Raw genomic sequence first — 7,111 nt, 5'->3', positions numbered from 1 at the left:
ATTGGTTTAGGTGCACGCTAAAGAACTTGAGGTGGTCCTAATCATACTGCAGTCCATGGAGTCGCTTCTTGGTTGCGGAAATAAAAGAGTGACAATTTTTACAGATCTGTTGTCTCAGTGTTTAAAAAAAAATATTCTAGCATTTACACACCAGGCGTAGAGAGAAAAAAATTTCCACTGCCCCGATCGTACAGCTTTGAGGGACTCGCTTTGAACTTCCTTTCCCCCACTGACCATCAGCACTGTACAATGACCATGCAGTAAATAAACCACATATGAAGTTATTTTTGATGCTACCACTTTTTATACATGAAACAGTTTTTTTCATTTCAGAATAAAAAAACACACACTGTAATGCCACCGAAGGTGGCGTTCTTGCACAAGAGTCCTATTGAGTAGGGCATAACTTGCCGTCAATAAACAGCTTTACAAGAGCAATTAACAAGACTTCGTGAAATAGATTGTCCGGGCACTTGCAGATAAGTTGTTTATTTAGCAGAATCGAAGTCAGTTGCATTTCAATGAATCCACATTTTTGTTAAGTCTTGAAAGTGGGACCCAATTTGAAGTACTAATGATCAAATTTTTACGCTTAATCTGGGCAACTTCGAAACCGAGTACTCTGAGAGCGCAGTGAAGTACGATATGCTATCATATCAGATTCAAATTTGAAAGTCGATATCGCGGCCAGTAGCCGCAAATCTGTATATGGCACATTTTGGCTGGCCAGCATTTGCCCCGGCGTGCGCTCTCACTATCTGCCGCGGCATGCCATCATTCAAACTTGGCGGCGCACTTCGTCACGGGTCGTTTCTGTCGAAAGGCCAGCTTATAGACCGCCGTGACGTCGGAGTGCACGTGAGCGTGGACGTTACCTTATTTTGGCTGGAGGTGAACTCTACCAAAGGTCGCCGATTTCGACCAACGTGGTCGGTCACCTCGTCCCGGCGGCGCCGACATCAAGATCGGCGAGTTAATATGTACTGGGGAGCCGACTACTCCGATCACAGCATTCCCTTCTTGATGCGCCAAGTAGAGGTGTATGGCGTGTCGGTTTCGACCGGCAGCGGCGTGGTGGTCGCTTCTAGTCGGTTGCGGCGGCGTCGTCGGCGCGACGCCGGGTATTCATCGGAGGCGGCGCACGGTCATTGTTTCGTTGGCGTCGCCGGCGGCGTGGCAACCGTAATCACAAATTAAGCAAGCTGTTTCCCTACATCCTCCTTTGCTAAACTGGTTGAAATTCTGGCCCTTTCATACTGAGGGCTGACAGGACCCAATGCAGAGGTGTCGAAAGAGAGAGAAATACAAAACATGTTGTTAGTTTTTTTGCTTTGCCCCCGAAATGGTAAAAAAAAAAAATTGCGCCCTTATTTAAAAGCGGCTATGTAGAGTGTTTTCGTATATTCCTTCCTCCACGAATATGCCGAGCATTGCTGTTTCTTGCGTCAAAGTCGCAGTTGTTTGCTTTTTCGACATGCCTCGGTGTATATGACATTTTTTCCTTGAACAAAAAGTCAGTGAATTCGTCTAGAATTGCTAAGCCAGCACCGTCGCACGTAATACTAAATATGTTAACTTTGCGTCCACTTTTTCTGAATTAGATATTGTTTATAAAATATGCGTTACGTAAAAACAAAGGACACCTGTCAACCAACCAGCAGATATTAGAACGCACGTTCCCGACTGGACAACCAAGTGAAATCACTTCTGAGTAATAATCAGATGTTGTTTTTCTAAATTTTCCCGTAACGTCCTTTTTGCTGAAGAAAAAAGAATCAAAGTACTTTCTTTTTCTGCAGCAGGTGCAAATTTTTTTTTCAGCTGATATCTGTTATGATGCGGCAAAAAAGAAATTTGCTCACTCTGATAACTCCTCGTCCCCAGCTTGAATGGACAAAGTGTCTATTAGTGGAAATGCAGGCATTGCTCGGATACACAATTATTTCCAAGAAAAAAATAAATTATTTTTGATCCTGCACGCCGAAACTATATTATAGTTCAGTGCTGCTATCGGTGTCAGCTGCATTCATTTTTATAGGAATATTTCAAAGAAACAGCACGCTGCAGTAGACAGGTAAAAATATATTTTACATGTAGAAATGTAGGAAAACTGCGTCGAATACAACGGCCGGATTAATGCGAAAACTTCTAACTGGCATCTTAAACACATCGGGGCGAGAAATTTCTATCATACTACACGTTGCATTTCTCTCGTTGATGCTGCTTTCATACATATCGTCGATTCTACTGGCAACTACAGTGTCCACGACCCTCAAGATAGAGTGTACTACTCAAACCGTGATTCCGACTTTCCGAGGCCGCTGTTTTTTTCTCGCTGCGCCATATTGTCCTTTCGAAGGAGACGTTTCGGAATCCCACGTTGCGCTGACTCATGGCGACACGCATACGCAGACGCGTGGAGAGCAGGGCTACTTTTGTTTGTGATATGAAGTGCTGTGCCACACGTGTCAAACATGATTCGTTCTTTTTATGTTACGTCATAGGCAAGCAGCCTATATATATAGTTCGCTGCCACTGAAATAAAACAGTGCGGTACGTGCTCTTGGATCGTCTCCGTCACTCTGCCACCCGCCACAACAGTTTGTATTGTGTTGCTTCATTGCTCCCTTGTTCAACATCACTCTATGCTTGAGGCAGGCAAAAGAATTAGGTAAGACAACACAAAATATTAAACGAAGCTGGAAATCTTTTTGCCTATTTAAAATGGCGCGCCGACCTCGCCGACAAGAAAAATTGGCGGCAGCAGCGGCGCGCCGACTTCTCGGCGCGCAGTTCTAGCGCGGATTTTTGCTACTTTATGTACAGATGGCGACACTGGAGGTTTCCCGGCGCCAACTTTGCAATTACAAGTAAATGCAGCGGGGGGTGGCACTTCTGGAGGAGCCGGGCATTTGTGCGCAGTTGTGGATAAGAGACGGTGTGGGAGAGAAGATGTGCGGGTATTTGCTCCTTGAACATCTGACGTTGTCTAGGCAATAAGGATCAGTTTTTCTGCTCATGTTGTATGCGCGTGTGCCTAGGCGTGCTGGCATTGCGGAGTGCGGCTGAGTTTGTTCACGCACGGACTGTGGCTGCCAGCGCGGTGAACCAGGTGAAACAGTTGGTGCGAGTGCCCCATTTGCTAATCGCTGTGTCTAAAGGTACGTCGGACGTACGCGAATCCCAGAAGCTAAAGGTATGTCCGACAGACTTTAGCGCACCTGCGGCGCTGGTCCCAAGTCAGCCATTCCAGATTAAACCATTATATCGCCTTACAACGCTCGAACTTAAAAACGTATTATTAATTTTCCTGAAGGAGCAGTAGGGGCCGCAGTAGACCCCGGACAGGCACTCATGGAGCAGTATCTTCGCTCTTGGCAGGTTTTTCGTTTGCTGCCATACGCGACTTTTCAGGAGCATTTTCTGAGTGGTCTCCTTTGAATGAAATAAACGCACAGCGCCTTAGGGACCGCAGTTCAACGCGATTGGCTGAAACGCTGCAGGCGACGCCTTAATGTCACGCCGTGACGATTATTGGCTTAACGTATCGCACATGTTAGGTTACTTCAGCGTTGAAAGTCGTTACGTTGGCGCGGGGTACTCTTACAGAAGTTGCAAGGCCGTCGAGCGTCACTGGCGGACTTTAATCCAGTCGCGTTCAACCGCGGTTGCTGAGACGCTGTGATGTGCCTTCTAGATCTTAAATATACGCCGCGTGGATTCTACTACCGTCACTGCTGCTCCCGCGGGAAAATCAGTGATGCTACTTTAAAGAGAGAGCGCCGTAAGTCGCGAGACAGGTATAATCCGGCACAACTGACTCTGCACGAGCGCCGCAGGATGAGTCTGTCAAACACATCGACCACGAAATGCGCCGTCAGTGCACAATGCTTCGCGTGTTTCACCGCGCCGGCAGCCTGCGTCCGAGCGTAAGCAAACTCAACCGCACTCCGCGATGCCAGCATGCCTAGGGTACTCCGTGGCCTAGGGACAAACAGATACAACATGAGCAGAGAAACGTCCCCTACGTAGTGCCCAGGCAGATATAGATTGAAGCAGCAAAGGCATTGGCCAGGGTTCACCCACATAACCTCCACATCTCTCTCACACCCTTTCTTACTCGCGCATGCGCAAAAATGTCGAGCACCTCCGGAAATGCCACTCCCACCTCTAAGCGGCTGGGAGTGCGCCCTCCCCTGTCGCGCGCGAGACGCGGGGAGGAGGTAAGGGAGGCTACGGCGGCTGCGCCTTATGGGGCGGCCGTGCGGGAGGTGTATCACGAAAGCAATCTGCCACGTGGCCAAGGTGCGCGCCCGCGTGGGCCTCATGTTGAAAGCGGTCTGCGATGTTTGCAGAGTGCGCGTAGTGCCGGCAGATTCGTAGGCGCTGTACTTTCCTTGTTACGTTCGCGTTGATGCGAGATATGCACGTGCATCTCTCGCCGCTGCTGCCGCGAGTGACGAATCGCACCTGCGGCCGCCATTCGTCACTCCAGCAGTTTCACAGCGTGTTTACGCGCTCATCGAGCTCGATGCGCTCATGCTTACCTGTGTGCACGTGACACCGTGCTTGTTAATTTAGTCAAAACACGTGGGCAGGCTAGGTGGTTTGAATCCATGATAGAATGTGGAAGTGCGACTGAACGAGGACCTTGAAAAAAAAACAGACACAAAGGGACAGCGCTGTCTCTGTGTGTCGGTTTTTCTCTACGACATCATTCAGTCACCCTTACAGATTATATCATTGTTAATTTAGTTCGTAAACGAATGCTTCCAAATTTACAGGGGCGCTGAAACTGCAGTCCTCACTTCGTATAGCCGTCTACCATTTTGCTATCGCAATCGGTACTTCTGCTTTCGGGCGAAGCTGCGACATTCTTTTCCAAGACGTAACGTCATTCGATTATAATATAACTCATGACCTCGCTAATCTGCCATCGAAACAGCTTAACAACCTAAAAGCATGACATCAGCGATGAAACAGAGGAAACGGAATGAGCGCCACCTGAAGCCTCAAACCCCGACTGGAACGTTACAACGTAGCGCGAGAATTGCTTAAAACGACAAGCACTCGAGAAACCTCAGCACGATATTAAAGCTGTTGAGTTTCAGTTTGCGACAATTATTAAGCAACCGGGTCATGCACTGCGCGCTTTTGCAATGAGACAATGCACGCACGATCAATCTTTCGTTTCCGTCAGCTATTGTTTGGATCGGACTGCTGGTACGATCTGTTGGGAACTCGGCGCTGACGCCCGTGGTTGTACCTGGGTCGCAAGCCCCAAGGGTAGCGTTGGCCTGGCGGCCTGGGGTACAACTGGAAGCATCCGAAGGTCCCGGCAAAGCATGAGTCGACTGGTAACAACGAAACAACTTGTTTATTTTAACATCGCAAAGAGTTGGCGGTCAGGTTTGACCGAAGTAGAGAGACGGGAGAGCACTTCACTCAACAGAAGAAATCGGAGCCCTCCTTTTGGCGTCCGGGGGCAGCTGTTTTTATACTCTCGCAGTTGAGGGCAAGAAGGAACCCCTCAAAAGACGAGCACGTGAATGTACAATGGGCTAATGGTGACGCACACTGTCGTAGCGATGCCGTAGCACCATGTCGAGCACGATCTCGTAGCACCCTGTCGTGGCGCTGCCGGTCGGACACAATGACTGTAATGAGAGGATGGTCCCTGCTTTGGCATCGCCTGTTTCGGGCACAATGACTGGAATGAGATCCCTGCTTTGGCATCGCCTGTTTCGGGCACAATGACTGGAATGAGATCCCTGCTTTGGCATCGCCTGTTTCGGGCACAATGACTGGAATGAGATCCCTGCTTTGGCATCGCCTGTTTCGGGCACAATGACTGGAATGCGAGGATGATCCCTAGGCGGTCGCATCGCCGCAGTTGCGCCTGGAAACACCTGGCGATGAGTGTTGCGGCGACGACGATCGGGCCAAAATGTCTGCCGCCCCGCCGCAGTCGCGCCGGCAAAACCACGTGTCGCAGGCGAAACGCAACAGACCGCCCCGCCGGGGGAAGGAGATCCCGATGGACAGGGGACTGCATCCGCTGTCCGGAGGGATGTCGCTCGATGATGCTCATAACCGAAGTCGGGCGTCCCTCGACGTTTCTTGAGCGCAGCGCACAGAGAAGGCCTCGTTCTCTTGTTCAGGTTCGCACGGGACACTGCAAAGTGACTTCGGGAGAGTTCACATTTTTGTTCTCGTTCCCGGCAAGCGTTAGAACTACGCTGAAACTCAACCGCTCAGTCAGCAAGCACGGCACAACCCTCACTAAGCCCTGCCAGGGTCTTTCCCCTTTTTATACCACTGCCTAGTTCCTTACAGTAGTCTAGCATCACTCAGAACGCGTCCACAAATTGAAAAATTGCACTAGAAAGCATATCATCACTTTGAAACACTAAACAAAAGCAATATGTTAAAAAAAAATCCTGCCTCAGGAAGAAAAACATCAGTAACAAACAATTTTGAGGCTGATTCCTACGTTAGGGGCTTCGACTTAAGCCATCGGCGTTACCGTTGAGACTCCCCTTTTTGTAACGCACCTCAAAGGAATATTGTTGTAAAGCGAGGCTCCAGCGCAGGAGGCGGCCATTTTTGGGAGAGATGGTCTGCAGCCATTGGAGAGGGCAGTGATCCGTCTCAATGATAAACCTCGAGCCGGCTAGATAGCATGACAATTTCTGAACGGCCCACACGAGACACGCACACTCTTTCTCGGTGGCGCTATACGCCTGCTCACGACTGGTCAGCTTACGACTAGCATACAGGACGGGGTGTTCTACTTCTCCATTTTCCCGTTGGCACAGTACAACGCCCATGCCTCGCTCACTAGCATCGCACTGAACAACGAACCCTTTTGTATAGTCTGGCGATCGTAGCACAGGCTGGCTTGTTAGGGCACTCTTTAGGGCGCTAAAAGCTCTTTCCTTGGTCTCGTCCCAGACGACTGTTTGAGGCTCTGTCTTTCTTAGAGCATCCGTCAGGGGAGCCGCGATATCAGAGTACCTAGGGATGTACCTCTGATAGTAGCCGGCGACACCTAAGAACGACCGAATATCGGTCTTTGTGCGCGGTTGCGGAAAGTCTCGCACAGCGGCCA

Source organism: Dermacentor variabilis, chromosome 7 (genome assembly GCF_050947875.1).
Source record: "Dermacentor variabilis isolate Ectoservices chromosome 7, ASM5094787v1, whole genome shotgun sequence".
NCBI lineage: Eukaryota > Metazoa > Arthropoda > Arachnida > Ixodida > Ixodidae > Dermacentor > Dermacentor variabilis.
Note: the sequence above shows the minus strand (reverse complement) of the source record.